The sequence below is a fragment of the Ranitomeya variabilis genome, chromosome 5 (assembly GCF_051348905.1).
Source record: "Ranitomeya variabilis isolate aRanVar5 chromosome 5, aRanVar5.hap1, whole genome shotgun sequence".
In the NCBI taxonomy this organism is placed as follows: domain Eukaryota; kingdom Metazoa; phylum Chordata; class Amphibia; order Anura; family Dendrobatidae; genus Ranitomeya; species Ranitomeya variabilis.
This window is the reverse complement of record NC_135236.1, coordinates 206810702-206832383: the sequence shown is the minus strand read 5'-3', so window position 1 is coordinate 206832383 and position 21682 is coordinate 206810702. Positions and strand designations below refer to the sequence as shown.

The following is a 21682-nucleotide window of genomic DNA, read 5'->3' as shown; positions in this document are numbered from 1 at the left end:
CGCTACACGGGAGTGGGAAGAGAGTGGCCAAGTGCCAGAATAGGCGCATCTTCCAGATGTGCCTTTTCTGGGGTGGCAGGGGGCAGATGTTTGTAGCCAGGGGGGGGGTCAATAACCATGGACCCTCTCTAGGCTATTTATATCTGCCCTCAGTCACTGGCTTTACCACTCTGGCGGAGAAAATTGCGCGGGAGCCCACGCCAATTTTTTCCACCATTTAACCCTTTATTTTAGCAGCTACAGCGCCAAAATTTTGCACATACACACTAACATAAGTAGTGTGGAATATGCAAAAAAAAAAGGGATATGAGATGGTTTACTGTATGTAAACCATGTCTCATATCATGTCTGGTTTGGGAAGGAGAAATGAAAAGCCGGCAATTTAATTACCGGCTTTTCTCTCTAACACCGGTGCGTATTTCTCGCAGGTCACACTGCTGGTCCATGTGTAATCCATATTTTTCTCGCCCCCATAGACTTTCATTGGCGATTTTTTTGCGCAATACGGTGACAAACGCAGCATGCTGCGATTTTGTACGGCCGTACAAGACCGTATAATACGGATCAGTAAAATACGGCTGATAGGAGCTGGGACATAGGGAATCATTGGGCCGGGTGTTATGCGTATTTTACGGACATAGTTTATGCGCTCATACGTCCGTAAAACTCGCTATTGTGAGGCCGGCCTTAGGGTATGTGCACACGCTGTGGATTCTGCTGCGGATTTTTCTGCGGATTTTATAGCGGTTTCTTCTGCGGATTCCACTGCGGTTTTACAACTGCAGTTTCCTATTGGTGCAGGTGTAAAACCGCTGCGGAATCCGCACAAAGAATTAACATGCTGCAGAAAATAATCCGCTGCGTTTCCGCGCGGATTTTTCTGCAGCATGTGCACAGCGTTTTTTTTTTCCCCATAGGTTTACATGGTACTGTAAACTTAGGGAAAACTGCTGCGGATCCACAGCGTGTGCACATACCCTTAGGGTGCGTGTGCACATACCCTTAGGGTATGTGTCCACGTTCAGTGAAACGCTGCGTGTTTGACGCTGCGCAGAGCCGCAGCGTCCAACACTCAGCGTCCAGATGTTACAGCATAGTGGAGGGGATTTTATGAAATCCCGTCTCCAATATGCGTGGTAACACGCATCCGTCGGCACTGCGATTCCGGACATGCTGCGCGTCTTTTAAGATCGCAGCATGTCCGTGTACCTGGCGGCGACGCTGCGCTGCTGCAAGGTATATCACAGGGCCCTATGTGTGGGGTGCGATGATGCCGGATGTGTGCAATGAACACATCCGGCATCATCGCGTCACAGAAGGGGGTGGGGCTTAGGGCTGAGCAGGTATGCCGCTCCGTCCAAACCGCCGGCCATCCTAAAAGTGGACACGTACCCTTATAATGCTAAACTTTAGGGCCATGTCAGAGAGCAGATTTAACCCCCGCTGTGGATTTGACTTTTTGCATCGCATCTCCCTCAAGAAGGCCTGACATGACGGAAATCGCCTACTGATTTCAACGGACATCATGTAACTTTCCCTTATGATGGCAGAGTAGGAGAACTGAACACTTACTACCAAGTCCTCCTAGTGATCAGCTTAGCAATTCATAGATTGTCGAAGGTAGAAACCTTCTCCTTAGTACATATCCATTGACCAACGACAAGAAAACAACTACATTTCTAAACAATGTTTCAGAATTTTACTGGTCCAGTGTCCTATATAACAATGGAAAGGTGCCCATTCATAAAAGAAATGATGACAATTTTGTCAGGATCTGGTGGCCATCTAATGTTTATGGGGGTGTCCTGAATCTTCCCAGAAGCCAGGGGAAAGAAGTACTGTAGCACATGGATTTCAACAAGCCCAACTCTTTTCACAAGCTATAAGCTGAGACCAGAGATTTATGGAAGCTACTTATTCTTTGACCAAGTTGAACATGTTCGTGTTTAGGGTGTTCAGGAGTGATAGCTGCCCAGTCAGCAGCTGTATGGTTAAACCAAAAGCTCTACCATTGCTATCAATTATATGCTTTTTAAAATGTATATAAAAACATGCGCTGAGCTAAATCCTTAGTGTCATGACTGTTGTCGGTGTCTCAGGATCAGGAGCTCCTTCCTTGTCCATAATGCTGGGGGTGCCCTAGCTTGCCATGCTCTCTGGATTACTTCTGATGGTGAAGATGCCGGCGCCACTTATCTTGCCTTAGCTCCAGAATCCACCCTCAGCTTGTACCCTTCCCCCACTCAAGGAAGTGTAGTAAAGAGCTGATAAAACATAATGGTCAGCCTAACCAAACTAATATTGATGTATCTAATACGTCTGATATTTACTACCTAATATTGATGTATGTTTAATGTAATCTCCTAAGGTAAAGCCCTAAATTTTAAAGAACTGGATTGGATATAATATGGCATAGCATAGATATGCATGCTTCCATAGAGCGTAACTAGCACCTAATGAATCGGTGATCAAAGCGTGGTAATGGTGTATGTGCCGTCTACAAGCTATAGTCATAGCATTCACATTCTGCTGGTGATATAATATGAGGTCGGTTTTCGATCAGCTGTACTGCACTCTGGTGAACTTCATCCCATCTACGAAATTTAAAATGAAAGCGTCTGTGTATTTATGAAGGAGAGCAGGACTAATGGTATTCAGACGTGAATAGAAATTTCTCGTGCAATCTACACTGCGGCAGAAGAGTATGGAAGAAACATACTGACGAGTTCTTGGAGCATGTTAGTTTGTAGCACCCGTAGTTCTTAGAAGTGATTGAGACTTTGTACCACCATAACAATACACCCTGATCTATCTCTAAACACCTACAAGTGCAGGCAGGCAAATTCATAGGGAGAGGTCTACCGCCTACGTTATGTTTTCACTACAGCTAGTGGCCATGTCACCAATGCTTTGTGTGATAAAGATGAATGTAAACACAGTGCTGTTTAGAAAAATGCCTTTCTCCTTTCCCTTTCCATATCTGAATGGCAGAGAGGAGATAATAGAGTTTAAAGCTTTGAAAAATAGTTGTAAAGCCCACCCCATGCCCATTAGACTAATATCTGTCCTACCCGCTGCTACAGACTAGTTCAGCTGAGTCTAATGTATGTGGGGTCTCCGATTAGATGATTTCAGGAAAGATACGGGTCCGGCACAGCCGATTTCAGACTGCCGATCCTTTTTTCTCCCAAAGATGAGCTGCCTTACCAGATTTCTATCAGCGGCTCCCTCATATAGAACACTGGAGCACACCTGTGTATGGGAGAGATGGTGTAGATGGCTGACAACCAAACCATTCGGTTGATGGCCATCTAAGGAGTATGGGGGAGCTTCATGGAATGCTCAGACTGTCCGACCTGCGATTGTTACATAACCGCCCATTTATTACATAGAAGCCAAACCGTGGTTATTTATTAGCCTGTTTAGAACAGCCAACCGCACTTCTATTGCCACTGATTGCACATACTGTCATTTTTCTAGGCAGCGGCCCACGTGATGAGAGCAATGCTTCTTAAGCATGCTTAAAAATAGTTTCACCTTGTAATGAGTGTTCTTAGTACACTCGTTCTCCATAATTGGCCAGTGTAAATGAGCAATCAACATATCTCCTGACCATAAGTCAGCCATTAACCCTATACACAACCGTGGGCCGAACCTGTCGATATTGACTAGTTCAGTTGACAGTCTAATGTGTAGACTAGGATAGATCTAAAAGCTGGAAAAAAAAATCTACTTTTGCAAGATTTGGAAATTACACAATTTCACAGGATAATATCCCCTTCATAGATGTGCTTACAGAACACTTCATATCTCTACTATTTAACAATTAGGAGAAAAAAAAAAAAACTGCACTGAGATGGCAGTAAAACAGGAAGACAAGACTAAAGGTACCTTCACACTAAACGACTTTGCAACGAGAACGACAACGATCCGTGACGTTGCAGCGTCCTGGATAGCGATATCGTTGTGTTTGACACGCAGCAGCGATCTGGATCCTGCTGTGATATCGCTGGTCGTTGCTGAAAGTCCAGAACTTTATTTGGCCGTCAGATCAGCGTGTATCGTCATGTTTGACAGCAAAAGCAACGATGCCAGCAATGTTTTACAATGGTAACCAGGGTAAATATCGGGTTACTAAGCGCAGGGCCGCGCTTAGTAACCCGATATTTACCCTGGTTACCATTGTAATAGTAAAAAAAAAAAAAAAAAAAACAGTACATACTCACCCTCTGATGTCTGTCACGTCCCCCGGCGTCCGCGCTGCTGCTCAGAGCTTCCTGCACTGAATGTGTCAGTGCTGGCCGTAAAGCAAAGCACAGCGGTGACGTCACTGCTGTGCTTTAGGGCCGGCGCTTACACAGTGCAGGGAAGCTGAAGGCGAGGGACGCGACAGACACAGCAATGTAAGTATGTAGTGTTTGGTTTTTTTTTACATTTACACTGGTAACCAGGGTAAACATCGGGTTACTAAGCGCGGCCCTGCGCTTAGTAACCCGATGTTTACCCTGGTTACCCGGGGACTTCGGCATCGTTGGTCGCCGGAGAGCGGTCTGTGTGACAGCTCCCCAGCTTAATGTGATGGTACATAAGTCTACCAGGACAAAGCAGGAAACTTTTTTTCCAAAGTTAAATTTTCATGAGAAAATAAGGCAACTTGTCTGGACTGTATCTGACCGTGCTGCTGGCATTAATACAGCTCCTGGTGATATAATCATCTAGCTCATATTTCTAATCAAAGATGACGTGAAGCCTTTCACAAAGAAATAAGAAAGGTTGCAATGGTCAGTAAGAGAATGCCCTTAGAAAAATCAGAAAAGCCTTATTCTTAGAGCTCTCGCTTCTTGTACCCAACTGACAGGAACAATAAACACGTACAATGTCCACAATTAGGAGAGAAAGTGGGTAAGTGCCTATAGAATTCAGTTTGGTTTCGGCAGTCATTGTGTTCTTCGCTCCTGAATACTAATGACGTCTAGAATCAGGATGATTGCCCAGGGCAACACAGTCACTAGTAAACCCTGGTAGCCAAAGAGAAGAATGTCCATGAGAGTAATGAAAGTCACATGTAGCAAATCATGTTGCCAGTTACTGTTTCAGCGGTCAATGGCTACATCAGGAGCAGTCCATATAACTCATGCCCATAAAAAAAGATCCCTTACAGTCTGATCCCAGGTCTTTAAAACACAGATGTAGTCGGTTTTGCCACTTCCATTAGCTTTAATGAGTAATTCAGCCATATACGGGAGATTTTCTGTCCACCATGGAAAAATTGCAAATCACGTTATGGGATCCGTCATCATTACTCTTAAAAAATGTTTTTTTATGGAAGTGGCTTTCAAAGCCCTCCATCCACCGGTCTATTTCCCTGCCTGTAGCTACGCTGATATCGAATGTACTTATTACAGATGATGGCAGTAAAAGGGCCAGCTCAGCACCCGTGTCTCACCAAGGCCGGGTTCACACAAGCCTATTTTACAGACCGTATAGAGATCGTAATGCCTGTTCTGCAGGCGGGTCTCAGGACCCCGAACTTACAGCCTATTATGAGCCTGTAGGTGAAATCTAAGACACAATCTGAACTTTGCTGTCTGTATTCGGACCGTGATATACGGTGGTGTGAACACGGCCTAACTCTGGGGATAGTCCTGCCGTAGGAAATTATTCGGATAAGCACAACACTCAGAGGAAGAGACAGGCGCTGACTCTTTTCCTGCCACCATCTGTACTCCAAATGCTAAACAAGCCCCTCAACGTCACCATGTCCTACCTTTCCTAAAAGTTTGTTCTATTTCCATCAGTTTGTCTTCAAAAAACAATAATAACAATAATAATCTTTATGCACTCAGTCGTTATCACAGAGTTGGGCTGCATTGGGCCACACATTTCTGATGGGTACAAGGAAATGTCAACTGTACAAATAACAGATCAAGTAGCGCATGGCCAGGCGGAGTCAATCAAAATGGGAAACATTTCCTTTTTAAAACCTCATTTAGAAAGCCTTATAGGAAATCTGTCGGCAAGATCAACCCCTCTAAGCTGTTTATATAGGCATATACCTAAGTGAATGATAATCTCATCGGTACCTCTACTTCCAATACCTGTTGCCTGAATGCAGAGAAATCCACAATTTATGCAAACAGATCAGTATGCAGCCATGGTATGGGCCCAGAAGAGAAGGACGACGTTTGGCATGTCTGGGTGTGCACAGTGACTGGGCATCCGCAGGAGAACTCTGATGCCAGTGCCCGAAGCAGAACAGCTTAGTGTGTGGAAGCGAGGGGAGCGGTGGTTTACTCAGGCAATAGATTTCATGGCTCGCTCCTGACGACAGACACATTCAGCTATAAAACATAACAGAGAGGAAGGCGCTATGGGTGCAAATAACCTCAGGAGGCAAAATTTGGTTATGTGCTCTGGACGGAACAAGGCACTTAATGCATCATTTCCATAATTCAAAAATCATGGATTTGCCCAGATTGAAGTAGTGGATAGTGGATGTGCAGGTACCAATATGTTTATCTTTGACTGACCTAAATGCCCATATAAATGATTTAGACTGGGTAGGAGTTGATGATGCTGACAGATTCCCTTTAAGGCCAAGTTGACAAAATACAATGATCAACGCAGAGCTCTACATTGGGGTTTCCATAGAATGAGAGGGCAAAAACAGCAGGGTATATATTACTTCTATAACAGAATAAGTGAACAGCATAAAAACAATTGACTCAACCCCCTCATCCACAAACCCTAAGAGTATGTGCACACGTTGCGGATTCGTGTGCGGATTTTTCCATGCAGATTCTGAAAAATCTGCAGGTAAAACGCCCTGCGTTTTACCTGTGGATTTACCGCGGATTTCACATGTGTTTTTACACCTGCGGATTCCAATTATGGAACAGGTGTAAAACGCTGCAGAATCTGCACAAAGAATTGACATGCTGCAGAAAATAAATCGCGTTTCCGTGCGTTTTTTTCCGCAGCATGTGCACTGCGGATTTGGTTTTCCATAGGTTTACATGGTACTGTACAACACATGGAAAACTGCTGCGGATCTGCAGCCAAATCCACAACGTGTGCACATACCCTTACAGAGCTACATACTGGGGTGGTCTTGTTGGGTCAACCTCTGTAATGGATGTTAACACCTACATTGGCTGCCTTTTTAATACAAACGTATTACTGAAAGCACAAAATATACGAAACTGCTCTATAAATGCAGCACTTTGCCTTTACAGCATTTATCACCTGTAATTTTTTCCAGTGTTTCCAGACCTGTAAATCATCAGTACTATAGAATATGGAAACCGGAGGGGAGTCCACAAGCTGATATTAATCACATTCCAGCTTCCCTCTGTCTGTTGAGAAATATTTCCAGCTGTTTGATGGAAAATGCTCTCAATTCATTCCAGGAACAAGGAATGGAGCCTTATGACCTCGGGATGAAAAAGATGGGGCCGACTCATCTGCAGACCATCACCAGCTATACATTCTGAGGCAAATTACAGTTTAGACTCATCGGTGATGAAAGGTCTTCTAGAAGTGAGGAGCTTGTGATCCGCTGCGGTAACGAGAGGTTATGGCATGTATAGTGTTAACACAATGCCTGCAGCATTGGCAGATTATTCAGCCAAAGTTTTCTTCATAAATTACGTTACATCAAATTCTCCTCTGTTCTATAAAAAAAGAGTACACCATTTAAGAGTACATCTGACAATGTGAACGTGTGCTGGTAAGGGTCCGACGCTGGTCAATGATGCGTTAAAAATCAAAACTCCACATATCTAATGGCTTCTTCAGGTCTTGTAGAACACTTTAGAAACCTCATCCACATGCTGCTGTAACCTTCCAGAGAAACGGACCTGTACTGCAGATCTCAGCACAGATTTGACCCCTTTTATAGGGCCACTGTCACCCCCCTCCAGCCATTATAAACTAAAAGAGCCACCTTGTGCAGCAGTAATGCTGCAGTCTAACAAGGTGGCTCTTTTAGTTTTTGGTTCAAGTATTCCCAAAATAAAGCGTTTTGAAACTTAGCCAAAATACCTGTCTCTAGCCAGGGAGGCGGGTCCTCACTCCCCAGCTTGACCAGCTCCTCTGCCGTCACTCCAATCTTCAGGGGCTTTCGTCGCCGCCCCCTCAGCGCTGTTTACGCTTCAAAACCGTCGCCTGTGCTGTGTACTACTGTGCTGCGCAGGCGCAGTGAGCTCTGGCCATCTGACGTCATAGCCAGGCTTGCAGACTGCACCTGTGCGGCCGCCCTGCTTGTGAATCCCAGCCCCGCACTGTGCATAATGCATAACACAGTGCGGGGCTGGGATTCCAAAGGTGGGTGGCCGCACTGCCCGCACAGGCGCAGTCTGCAAGCCTGGCTGGGACGTCAGATGGCCAGAGCTTACTGCGCCTGCGCAGCACAGTAGTACACAGCGCAGGCGCCGGTTTTGAAACGTAAACAGTGCTGAGGGGGCGGCGCCGAAAGCCCATGAAGATTGGAGTGACGGCAGAGTAGTGGTTCAAGCTGGGGAGTGAGGACCCGCCTCCCTGGCTAGAGACAGGTATTTTGGCTAAGTTTCAAAACGCTTTATTTTGGGTATACTTGAACCTAAAACTAAAAGAGCCACCTTCTTAGAATGCAGCATTACTGCTGCACAAGGTGGCTCTTAGTTTATAACGGCTGGAGGGGGTGACAGTGTCCCTTTAAAGGGAACCTGTCACCACGTTTTTGGAAGATGGGATAAAAATAGCGTTAAATAGGGGCAGAGGTGGGCGTTACATTAGTGTGTGTGTTATGCGTTTATTACCCACCTAAGTTGCCGAAATAACTTTGCAAAGTCTCCGTTTTCGCCTGTCAATCAGGCTGGTCAGGTCGCATGGGCATCCATCTGCGCACGCGCGGCATCCCGCGGCCATTTTCCTGAAGCCGCGGCCAGCAGAGCGCCGCTTCTGCGCACGCGCGGCCAAAGGAAGATGGCCGCGCCCACCGATCACCAATGCAATAACGAACACCGCGCTATTTTAAATCCCCTGGAAGAGGATTCCGGACTTTGGGCATGCGCACACCACTACGCCACCAACGGAAAACTACGCCAAATCTGGGTGAAGACACCACGCCCATGTGACCTGACCAGCCTGATTGACAGGCGAAAACGGAGACTTTGCAAAGTTATTTCGGCAACTTAGGTGGGTAATAAACGCATAACACACACACTAATGTAACGCCCACCTCTGCCCCTATTTAACGCTATTTTTATCCCATCTTCCAAAAACGTGGTGACAGGTTCCCTTTAAAGCAGCATCATGGGTGAAATCCAGAGTAATGCATGTAACACATGCAGATTTGATGTGCAATTATGGGGTGTGATTAGATTATATGAGTCCAAATTATAATGAATGAGTAATGCTCTTCTCACAAAAATGTAACTCATGAAAACGTACATTCATGGGTGGACAGTGTCTAAAGGTCCTCATGATCAGACTGTGTGATGTATATGGGGGACCCCTGAGAGATAACCTTGGGAGAGCGAAGGATCCAGCCTGCTGAATTTCAGAAGCAGATCCTTTTGTTCTCCCTGGAGATAAGCGGACGGCAGCGTCTGAATTAGGCGCCTCCTACAAACTGGCAAGGGTGTCCTCTAACGTTACTTTAGTCAGTCCATTCTGATGTAATTGTTGATTAATTTGCCAGGTGGGCTTCGCTACACCCCAGCTCCACACACTTTGATGAAGCTGACCGGATTGGCGTTAAAAGGCCAAAGTTGCAAAAAAAAATTTACTACTTCAAAAGTTTGCAACATTTCAAGACGTTTTATGGCAGAATTCTGATGTGAATATCTTGGGCCCCAAGAGTTTAAGCCACTACCCCATGGGTAAAGCTCATCTTCTACTTGTCTTCTATGAAGCTGGCTGCTTCATTATGACACAGGTAGGATCTGTGGTTGCAACTTCCGTATCTATTCGCATCTGCTTTGGAGGCTACAGCAAGGACCTCAATTTCATTGCTCTGTAAATATGGCGGAGTAGAACAAGAGAACTAACTCTTAGGGCTGTTTCAGAAGTGATTATTAGCCCAATGTAGGATGGCAATGCACCAGCTGGCCGCACAAATCCTGACCCAAGTGTGATAGCTTCATATATTTCTATGAAGTTGTCATGCTCAGGTCAGATGTGAGGCCAGCCCGTGCATTGCCATCCTACATAGGGCCAATAATCACAGACTTCTGACACAGCCCTTATGAGAACAGATCTCAAGCTACAGATCTTACATGTGCCCTAATAGACGTTACATTCAGCTGAATCTGCCAATTTCAGTGGGATCAGCCACACCTCTAAATACAGTAAGACCCACACCGATTTAACAACCATAACCCAGCTACTGGATAGTTAAAAAATTATGTAGACTGAAATACTCCTTTAAATTTTTTTCCATGTGAACATTTTTTTCATAATCCACAGAAAAACATGAATTCCTTTATTATAAAGACGACAAAGCACAAAACCTGTCCCCTTTGTAAAAAAAAGTTCCCAGAGCCTCGTGCACAAGTGCATTTCCCCAGAACTTCAAAGTTCTTTTAAAAAAATAAAGATCTTTACAAGATATTATACTTTCTAGGTCACATAACAAAAGGCGCCAAGCGTCTCATGCTATAGGCAGACACTTGAAAAAGTAAAAAGGATCACAAAAGGATCCTACAAGCTGTTGTCATTGGCCAACAAGAGAAAAGACTAAACATACACAAGTCCATTACGTACACGCGGTGAGCACAAGGAAGCAGCCACAGAGGTAAACCTGTTTCTCCAGAATGGCTGACGGATTTGTGAATGGCAATTTTTTTTTTCTGCTTCATTACTTTTTCACCATATATTCTAAATCTAGATTTCAAATTATATATACTGTAAGATAGAAGACAACCCAAAGATTAGTATTCAGGAGAAAATCCCTACCTTCTGGGACCTGTATCGCCACAATATAAAGACTTACAGGAATATCAGAAGACGGCTCCGTGGCTGATCCCACAGCTGCGTGTCCCGGTACTGAGCAATATCAACAAACAGCACTGAGAAAATCTCATCAAAGACTGAAACATTCCAAAACAGTAGGGTGAGGTCACTAGTTGATTAGGACCAGAAACAAATAACTGCTAAGAATTTCCTCACAGTGACTCAGAACAGCACACCGATGCCATAGGAAGTGTACTGGGACCATTAATACAAAATAGTGAACACAACTCTTACACAGCGCTCTCTCAATGTGATTTCAGAGCTTATCAAAAGGTGGAGGTACATGAGGCTAAAGGTACCATCACACTCAGCAACTTTGCAACGAGAACGACAACGATCCGTGACATTGCAGCGTCCTGGATAGCGATCTCGTTGTGTTTGACACGCAGCAGCGATCTGGATCCCGCTGTGATATCGCTGGTCGGAGCTAGAAGTCCAGAACTTTATTTGGTCGTCAGGTCGGCGTGTATCGTCGTGTTTGACAGCAAAAGCAACGATGCCAGCGATGTTTTACATGGAGCTAACGACCTGCGAGAACGAGAAGTGAGTCGCCGTTACGTCACAGGATCGCTCCTGCATCGTTCTGGAGCTGCTGTGTTTGACGTCTCTACAGCGACCTAAACAGCGACGCTGCAGCGTCGCTGAATGTGACGGTACCTTAAAAGGCGAGTTGGAGGGGTGATGGGTAAAAAAGACCTGCCAGTTGTTATCAGGCGAATAGCAGAAGTGAATAATGCTTGGGGGGCTGTGGGCTGATTTCTAGCCCTTACTACGAAGAAACCTGGAAAATATTTACAGCCACAGTGAAGGATCCATACTATCGTCTGGCTTGCAATTAACAAGTACATTTTGTATTTACATCTTCCTCATTCTGAGATTAGTGGAGCACGGGGTGAACACCCATCAGATGACCTCAATCATCAGGAGAATTCGAGACGGGCAGTGCTGTCAAATGTTTTCTTCAGTCCAATACCATGCACAGTATATAGATAAAAACATGAAAAAAAAATGTTAAAACCGTCAACGCGTTTCGAGCTACACTAGCTCTTAATCAAGACGGTTAAACCATCATGGTTTTTACATTTTTCTTTTTCATGTTTTAATCGTATTTTATAGGTTGCTGGATTTTCCACATTTTTTTTCACGGTTTTAGTCACTCAGGAAACCAGCCTGAAGTCTCGGTTAACGGCACCCTTATTTCAGGAATCTCTCAACCCGGTGAGCTGGTGTTTGCTCCATTGTGTGTTTTGTTGTTTTTTTTGTTTGTTTTTTAACACAGTATAGAAATCTACAGTGTAAGGGTACTGTCACACAGTACCATTTTGATCGCTACGACGGCACGATCCGTGACGTCGCAGCGATCGTATGAATATCGCTCCAGCGTCGTAGACTGCGGTCACACGTTGCAATCACGGCGCTGGAGCGATGCCGAAGTCCCCGGTAACCAGGGTAAACATCGGGTAACTAAGCGCAGGGCCGCGCTTAGTAACCCGATGTTTACCGTGGTTACCAGCGTAAAAGTAATAAAAAAACAAACAGTACATACTTACATTCCGGTGTCTGTCCCCGGCGTTCTGCTTCTCTCCACTGTGTAAGCGCCATAGCCGGCAAGCACAGCGGTGACGTCAGACGTCACCGCTGTGCTCGCTTTCCGGCCGGCAGACGCTCACACAGTGGAGAGAAGCTGAGACGCTGGAGGACAGACACCGGAATGTAAGTATGTACTGTTTGTTTTTTTACGTTTACGCTGGTAACCACGGTAAACATCGGGTTACTAAGCGCGGCCCTGCGCTTAGTTACCCGATGTTTACCCTGGTTACAAGCGAACACATCGCTGGATCGCTGTCACACACAACGATCCAGCGATGTCAGCGGGTGATCAAGCGACGAAAGAAAGTTCCACACGATCTGCTACGACGTACGATTCTCAGCAGGATCCCTGATCGCTGCTGCGTGTCAGACACTGCGATATCATAACGATATCGCTAGAACGTCACGAATCGTACCGTCGTAGCGATCAAAATGTGACTGTGTGACAGTACCCTAAGTTTAAAAAGTAAAAAATGGAATTGGTTAACTCAACTCCAACAGAGAGGAACAGACCGTTTTATCATTTGTACTTTTCCTTTTTTTTTTTTAAAGTCGCTTTTCTTTTTTTGTCTTGTTTGTTGATGTTTTTATGCCAACTTAATCTAAATGGCAAATGGCAAACTCAAACGTTAAGGAATTTTGTGCAAAAACAAAAATATTCTTTAATTTTGGGCTTTAACATTTTTAGCCCCAAAAAGTTGGAAGTTCAGCTAAAATGGTGCAAAATGTGTGACAACTTAATTGGTGCACATTTAATCACTCCAAGGGGTTGGTGGCGTGGGGGAGTATGTTTGCGCAAAAATTATGCAACTTTTTTTTTTTAATCAGCCAAAAACATCTGGAAACCCCAAAACTTGCCCGTAAGGGCAAAGCTATAAAAAAAAAAAATATGATAACATGTAAAAAAAAAAATGTCATTAAAATGGAGCCAGTTAAAAGAAAAATTAGACTCATATTAAAAATAGGCAAAAAAAAACACACACAAAAAGTTATTCCAGAGCTGCTCATTTAAGCGTTCATTGACTTGTATCCATGCCCCATGACAGACACATCGTGCTTTTTGTAGAGTAGATATGAAGTTTGTCCACATCTCCTCTGGCCCTCCCTGTGCCATCCTATATATGATTTATTATGCTTTGCTTACATAGTGCCCTCATATTCCGCAGCGCTTTACAGACAACATCACTGTCCCCATTGGGGCTCTCAATCTAGATTCCCTATCAGTATGTCTTTGGAGTGTGAAAAGAAACCGGAGAACCCGGAGGAAACCCACGCAAACACCATGTTGCCACAATCTTTTACAAGTCGAATTTACAGAAGAGTAAGAACTATGAGGATTAGTCAGTATTTCTCCAAGAAAATTAAATTGTTGACACCTTCAGCTTAATATTTGTTTGCATATCCTTTGGAACAACTGCAATCAATTCCTTCTTATAACCTGTTCTCAACAGGAATTGTGGACCAATCTTCATTAGCAAACTGCTCTAGGTCTCTTATATCTGAAGGGTGCCTTCTCCCAACATAAGTTTTAAGATCTCTGTACAGGTGTTCAATGAGAATTATATCTGGACTCATTGCTGGCCACTTCAGAACTCTCCAGTGATTTGTGTCCATCCATTTCTGGGGGCTTCTTGAAGAATGTTTGGAGTCATTGTCCGGCTGGAAGACCCATGACCTAGGATGCAAACCCAGATTTCTGACACTGGGCACTACATTACAATGAAAAATTCTTCGGTAATCTTCAGATTTCATGATGTCTTGCACAGTGTCAAGGTACCCAGTGCCAGAGGCAGCAAAAAAAAACCAAAACATCTTTGAACCTTCACCATATTTGACTTTAGGTACTGTGTTATTTCCTTTGTAGGCCTCATTAAATTTTCGGTAAACAGTAAAATGATGTGCTTTACCAAAAAGCTCTACATTGTTCTCATCTGTTCACAAGATACTTTCCCAGAAGGATTTTGACTTACTCATATACATTTTGTCAAACTGCAGTCTAGCTTTTTTAAGTCTCTGTGTTAGAAATGAGGTCCTCCTCGGTCTCCAGCCATAGCGTTTAATTTCATTCAAATGTCGATTGATAGTTTGCACTGACACTGATGCACCCAGAGTCTACAGGACAATTTTAATTTCTTTGTAACTTGACTGGGGCTGCTTTTCCACCATCCGACCTGTCCTGTGTAGTACCTTTCATCAATTTTTCTCTGCCATCCAGGTAGATTAGCTGCAGTGCTATGGGTTGAAAACTTCTTGATTATGTTGCGCTGTGTGGTCAAAGGAACATCAAGATCTGGAGATTGACTTGTAACCTTGAGATTGTAGATATTTTGCAACAAATTTTGTTCTCAAGTCCTCAGAGAGTTCTCTTCTCTTTTTGTTCGCCAATGCTTAGTGTAGGACACACACATGCAAAGATTGAATGAACTTGTATCCTATTTATCGGGTGAATGAGCATCACATGCTTGAAACAAAGTTGTTTACCCAAAATTTTGGAAAGATGCCAACAATTTTGTCCAGCTCAATTTTGGGTTTTGTGTAAAATTATGTACAATTTGCCTTTTTTCTTTTTTTATTGTTGCAATACACACAAAGGAAATAAACATGGGTAATTGCAACAATTTTCTGGGAGAAATGCTTCATTTTCTGGAACAATTTCAAGGATGCCAACACTTTCGACCACGACTGTTATAATCATAAACTAGAAATTGGTTTACAGATATGTTTTTCCTTTAAATAGCTCTCCAGTAAGTTTGAAGGCTGAACTTACTTTTACTATTAGGAGAAATAAAGAATTAATGGATATACTGTAACAATATATTAGAAGTCGCAGCAGCAAACAGGGCATCAGCTTGTTACATATACACCTTGCAGAATATGCCGGTGTGAAGAGGCGTTATTACCAGTCAGCCATTACAGGAGTGGCTTCTATCGTCAACACCTCTTGTTAAAAGTTGGCCATAAACCTAATAATCAGCCAAGCAACGAGCAGTCAGCAATTCTCTGTCTATACTGACTTGATTACAGTGTATCAGGGGTGGCTGTGGATGCGGTCCTGGAAAAGATATTGCCAAATTGATCACAAATGTTCAGATGGATAATGCACATAGATGATATACAAGAACACAGACTGCTATTTCTACGGCCTTATACTGGGGTTTACATGGTGTTTTTGCTGTATGAGCCCCGACTCACTTCTACATGGTCATGCTTGGTTTCCTGCAAAAAATCATGTCACGGGCATGTCAGAGACTAAATGTGCCTCCTTTTAATACACGCTAGGTGCCACTACAATAGTCTGGGAATAGCACCTGCAGCAACAGAGTATGGAGTCACTCCAGCCAAGACAAACCGGGTGACACGTCCTAGTGCTATCTGATTCTTTTCCTCAGACAGCACAATGACCCAGAGAGTTTCTTTGATCCATACACATAATTTTAAAGAAAGAGTCCATGTCTCTGCTCTCGTGTCCTATTCTCATCTGTTTGGCGGATCAGACTTGACCATTAGGCCACATTCACACATTGAGTAGTGGTGAGTTTTTTACCTCAGTATCTGTAAGCCAAAATCAGGAGAGGGAAAGTATAATTGAAACACGTCACCACTTCTGTATTTATCACCCACTCCTGGTTTTGGCTTACTTACAAAATACCGATGTAAAAAACTCATCAAGTACTGTATGTCATTAAAGTTTATGGGGTCCGAGGCTTTGCACTTCAGGCTGCCATCCTGGTCTCATTCCTTTTTAACTGATACAATGTTAAGAGTCAATGGATAAAAGAAAGTCAAGATAGTCTAGCTGCTGCAGGGGGAAAAGGGATGACAAAAACTGATGCCAATAGAAACACTTTGGAGAAGGGAGTATTAAAAAAAAAAAAAAAAAAAAAATCAAGTTTATCATAAAATATCAGGGAGCAGAGGGTGTTATGCTCCAATCTGTGTCCATTATGTGCATTAATGTATTATATTAGTGCTGGTGGCTATCATAGTGAAAATTAAGGGGAGATTTACACATCCGTGTGAGTGTACCATCTGAAAGAAATCAACTTTTTCTCACACTTCAAAAGGAGTGATATAATATACTGAACTCAGCGCAGGACAGAGAAGTATCCAGAGCGGTGCTCAGCCCAGCAACCATGCTGTAAGTGTCATCCCAACTACGGGCAGAAGGCTCATATCTGCCGGTGACCATCGCCACTCACAGGGGACGAGGGTCCGAGATGAGCCCCCATCCTTCCATCAAATGTTGCCATGCTGTTAAGTCTGGGAATTGTTCATTGTCTAAAATAGAATCCTGAATTTAATTAAGGACCCAGATTGTAAACCTGTACAGAATATCAATATGTAATAAGGTACTGGAGGCACAGTACTGCCCTATTCCCTGCACACAGCTGACACCAGCAGGTGACATGCACGGGGTAACATGGCTGGGAGCACTGCCCCATACCCTGCCCCACCTGTGTGCCCATACTGATAAGGAGCCCAGCAGGAGACATACATAGGGTAACATAGCTGGGAGCACTGCCCCGTACCCTGCCCCACCTGTGTGCCCATACTGATAAGGAGCCCAGCAGGAGACATACATAGGGTAACATAGCTGGGAGCACTGCCCCGTACCTTGCCCCAACTGTGTGCCCATACTGATAAGGCACCCAGCAGGTGACATACATGGGGTAACATAGCTGGGAGCACTGCCCTGTACCCTGTGTGCCCATACTGATAAGGCGCCCAGCAGGAGACATACATAGGGTAACATAGCTGGGAGCACTGCCCCGTACCCTGCCCACCTGTGTGCCCATACCGATAAGGAGCCCAGCAGGTGACATACATGGGGTAACATAGCTGGGAGCACTGCCCTGTACCCTGTGTGCCCATACTGATAAGGCGCCCAGCAGGAGACATACATAGGGTAACACAGCTGGGAGCACTGCCCCGTACCCTGCCCACCTGTGTGCCCATACTGATAAGGAGCACAGCAGGTGACATACATGGGGTAACATACCTGGGAGCAGTGCCCCGTACCCTGCCCACCTGTGTGCCCATACTGATAAGGAGCCCAGCAGGAGACATACATGGGGTAACATAGCTGGGAGCACTGCCCCGTACCCTGCCCACCTGTGTGCCCATACTGATATGGCGCCCAGCAGGAGACATACATGGGGTAACATAGCTGGGAGCACTGCCCTGTACCCTGTGTGCCCATACTGATAAGGCGCCCAGCAGGAGACATACATGGGGTAACATAGCTGGGAGCAGTGCCCCGTACCCTGCCCACCTGTGTGCCCATACTGATAAGGCGCCCAGCAGGAGACATACATGGGGTAACATAGCTGGGAGCAGTGCCCCGTACCCTGCCCACCTGTGTGCCCATACTGATAAGGCGCCCAGCAGGAGACATACATAGGGTAACATAGCTGGGAGCACTGCCCCAACTGTGTGCCCATACTAATAAGCAGCCTAGAAGGTGCCATCTGTCATCCCTGGAGCAGGACCAGCAATACACAGTGACCATCCCACAGGCTGACACCAGGGAGCAGTAGCCTGCCGCACAGGTAGCCGCTGCAGCTCTCAGTGCAGGTGCAGTCAGGGCTGTGTCCCCTCCGCACACTTCCTCATACACTCCAGAAGTTGGAGACAAGTTTCCCCCCTCTGCAGCTCACTCTGCCACTGCCGTAAACCACCCTCTCCCCACTGGTCACAACCGTAAAGTACAAGTCAGGTACACAGCAGCGGAAGCAGCGCCTTACCGGTGAAACGTGCCCAACACCTCAGCCAGGAAGCCGCCCGCACCCACTGAACGATACACTCTGCAAGAGCGAGCTGCTACGGCAGCAGGAGGGCGCAGGCGCAGACACGCCCTGAAACCAGTGCGCACAGGACGCCGGGAGTTGTAGTGTCTGTGGAGGAGTCACCGGCTTGGAATGCCTGCACAGTTGTAGAGGATGATGGGTGCGATAGTGTCCATAGCAGAGGCGCAGGCAGCGGTCCGGGCACTCTCCCTGTGTGCTCTGTACTCACAAGCTGCTGCCTCATAGGCGTCTGCGCAAGACCTGTGCGCTCACCTGGCAGAGACTGTGCTGCCCTTACACATGTAGTGTGATCTGTGGGAGAGAGCGGGGGAGCGGGGCTGCGGGGTCGCCAACAGCCCCTTGTCAGGTGCAACAGGGAGTGTGGCTTGTAGTGCGGCGGGGACCGGGGTGTCGGGTGGGGACCGCTTCAGGAAACAATGGAGGCAGAGGCGTAGCTAGGGTTTTGGGTTGGGGGGGGGCGCGAAGCTTCTGAGTGGGCCCCTAACCAGGTAACCTTGATTACAGCTGGGTGACGCACCCTTAGTGGAGGAGAACCTCAGCAGACGACCGCGCTGTATGTGCACACGTAGGAAATGTGGTGCAGAATTTTCTGCACTAAATCTGCATCTGCAGATTTGATGCAGTTTCTGTGCAGTTTCTGTGCAGTACAATGTAAATCAATGGGAAAAAAAAAAGCTGTGCACATGGTGCAGAAAAATCTGCAGCAGAAACGCTGCAGAACTGCACAAAAGAAGCGACGTGCACTTCTTTGAAATCTGCAGCGTTTCTGCGCAGATTTTTCTGCACCATGTGCACAGCTTTTTTTTTTTCCCATTGATTTACATTGTACTGTAAATCACAGTGCAGTTCTGCAGCGTTTCTGCAGCAGAAAAATCTGCTGCAGTTCTGCACCAATTCTGCACTAAATCTGCATCGTGTGCACATACCCTTAGGCTATGTTCACACAGTGCAGATTATTTGCGGTTTTTTAGCGTTTTTGCGCTATAAAAACGCTATAAAACCGCAAATAATCTGCATACATTAAGCATCCTATCATTTTTAATGAAATCCGCAATTTCTGTGCACATGATGTGCGTTTTTCCGCATGAAAAACGCATTGCGGTAAAAAACCGGACATGCTCATTAATTTTGCGGTTTTTTCGCGGTTTTCCCACTGTCTAATGCATTGGGAAATGTTTGGGAAAAACCGCGTCAAAAACGCGTCAAAACCGCGTCAAAAACGCGCAAAAAACGCATTTGTCCGGATTTTCACAGGAATTTTCTGCATCAATTCCTGAACGTGTGTATGGGGCCTTAGGGTATGTGCACACGTCAGGATTTCTTGCAGAAATTTTCCTGACAAAAAAACGAAAATTTCTGCCAGAAATCCGCATGCGTTTTTTTCGCGTTTTTTGACGCGTTTTTGATGCGTTTTTTCCCAGATGCATAGAATTGCGGGAAAAACGCAGAAAATCCGCAAAATTAATGAACATGCTCATTTTTTTACCGTGATGCGTTTTTTTCGCGGAAAAAAACGCATCCATGTGCACAAAACATGCAGAATGCATTCTAAATGATAGAATGCATAATGCATACGTTTTTAATGAGTTTTCTCTATCCCCCATGATGGCACCACAGAGAGAGGGGTCCGCCCCCAGGGACAGGAAACCTACAGGTGAAAAAGGGCGTACCTCTCTCCCACATCAGTTGGTTTCCTGTCCCTGACGGGGAACCTACAGCACGTACCTGAAGAACCAGGGGTGATCCAGTTCGGTTCCTGGCAGGGGGCGCCCTGTCACGGCTGGGTCGAGCGTTTTTTTCTCCCCCCTTTTTTCTCCTTCCCTGAAGCACCACCGCTGGGGTCGGCGGACCTGGAGGGTGAGTGAGGAGGGGGGAGGCAGTGAAGAGGATTAAGCCTGCCTTCCCCAATGGAAAAAAAAAAAAAAGGGGAGGAAGGAGGCAGGTGATGGCGGTCACCAAGAACCTCCGTACCGCTGCTCAGCTTCCAGAAAGAGACACTGAAGGAGAACTGTATTGCAGAGAGGGTGAAAGAAGTCGTAGCAAAGGAGTGGATACCAGAAGGGGATCAGCCCTACACAGGCTGCCTCCTTCTGAGGCGCAAGATCCCGGTAGCCAGAACACCGAGGGAGCAACGATCCTTTATGCCTTGCTCCAGAGACCGGCAGGACAGCTAATTTCATGTTACCTGCCCGCCCTACACCCAGGAGGCAAGATGGCACCCCTTAGAGGCTGGGGCATGATAGAGTCCCTGTAAAACACCTCAAGCCACCGGTCATACGGGTTTGTCTTATCCTATCCGGGGGATAGAGACAGAGAGAGACATAACATCTGTGAGGACCTTATGAGAAGCTTAGCAGTAAGGGACTACAACACTGCAGCGCTAGAGGAAGGCTACTGATTTCTGCCTGGACAAGGGAACTCTGGACTTGCCTCCAAACCGGCCGAACTCTCCCTGCCCTGTGGTCTGGTGCTCTGGACTGTGGATGCTGAAGCCTTCAGTAAAGGTAAAGAGACTGCAACCTTGTGTCCTCGTTCTTCACTGCGCCTCTCACCATCCACCATCTACATGCTGGGAAGCCCTAGGGACATACTTCACCTGTGGGAAGGTATAGCATCTAGCTGCCATAACATCACCTCAGCGGACCCCTTAAAGCAGCGTTGGTCACCCTGACCGAATACTACAGGTGGCGTCACGGGCATTTCCCCTTTAAAGACCTTTCCCTTTTACACAGACGTCCCAGGGCCACGGACAGGGTTAGCCACCGTGACATCCCCCTGTGAACCGAAGGACCCGGTACTGAGTACCCCGCTGCCCTTGGGGGCGCTCCAAAAACTTGGCGTCACGAACAGGATCTACTTGAGCCTGAAAATCAGGTCATGTGCGCCTAGAGACTGTGCCAGAATCGTGCATGAACTGTGATTTTTGAAAGACTGTGTGATTAATGAACTGTGATTTGCCGCCAAAAATTCCCGCCAAAACCGCCGCCATAATAGCACCATGCAGTGTGCAGGAGGAGTGGGGTGTGTCATCATGGGCGTAGCCTGGAAGAACGTTGCGAAAATGGAGCCAGCCCCTCACAGATACTACTATGTCAGAAAAATATGCCCATCAACCAAAGGGATCCGCCTCCTAGTCTGGGATGGTGGAGGAAGAAGGAACCGCCCTCCAGAAGAGGAGGAGCAGGAACGGGAGGAGGAAGCAGACACTACTCTGGTTGGCAAGATGGCGAGCGGAGGTCACCAGGAGGAGGGGGAGAATACCCGCAGTGCTGTCCACCAATCTGAAGCCG

The 21682-nt window shown here is 45.9% G+C and overlaps 1 protein-coding gene across 1 annotated transcript in view; it reads right to left on the bottom strand.

Annotated features, from left to right (window-relative positions):
- LOC143775521 (tropomodulin-3-like) overlaps positions 1–18646 on the bottom strand; it is a 57347-nt gene extending 38701 nt beyond the window's left edge. The window contains exon 1 of the mRNA XM_077263756.1: positions 18330–18646. The gene's annotated coding sequence lies outside the window, so the exon portion shown is untranslated. The remainder of the gene's footprint in view (positions 1–18329) is intronic.
- Positions 18647–21682: the final 3036 nt, after the last annotated feature.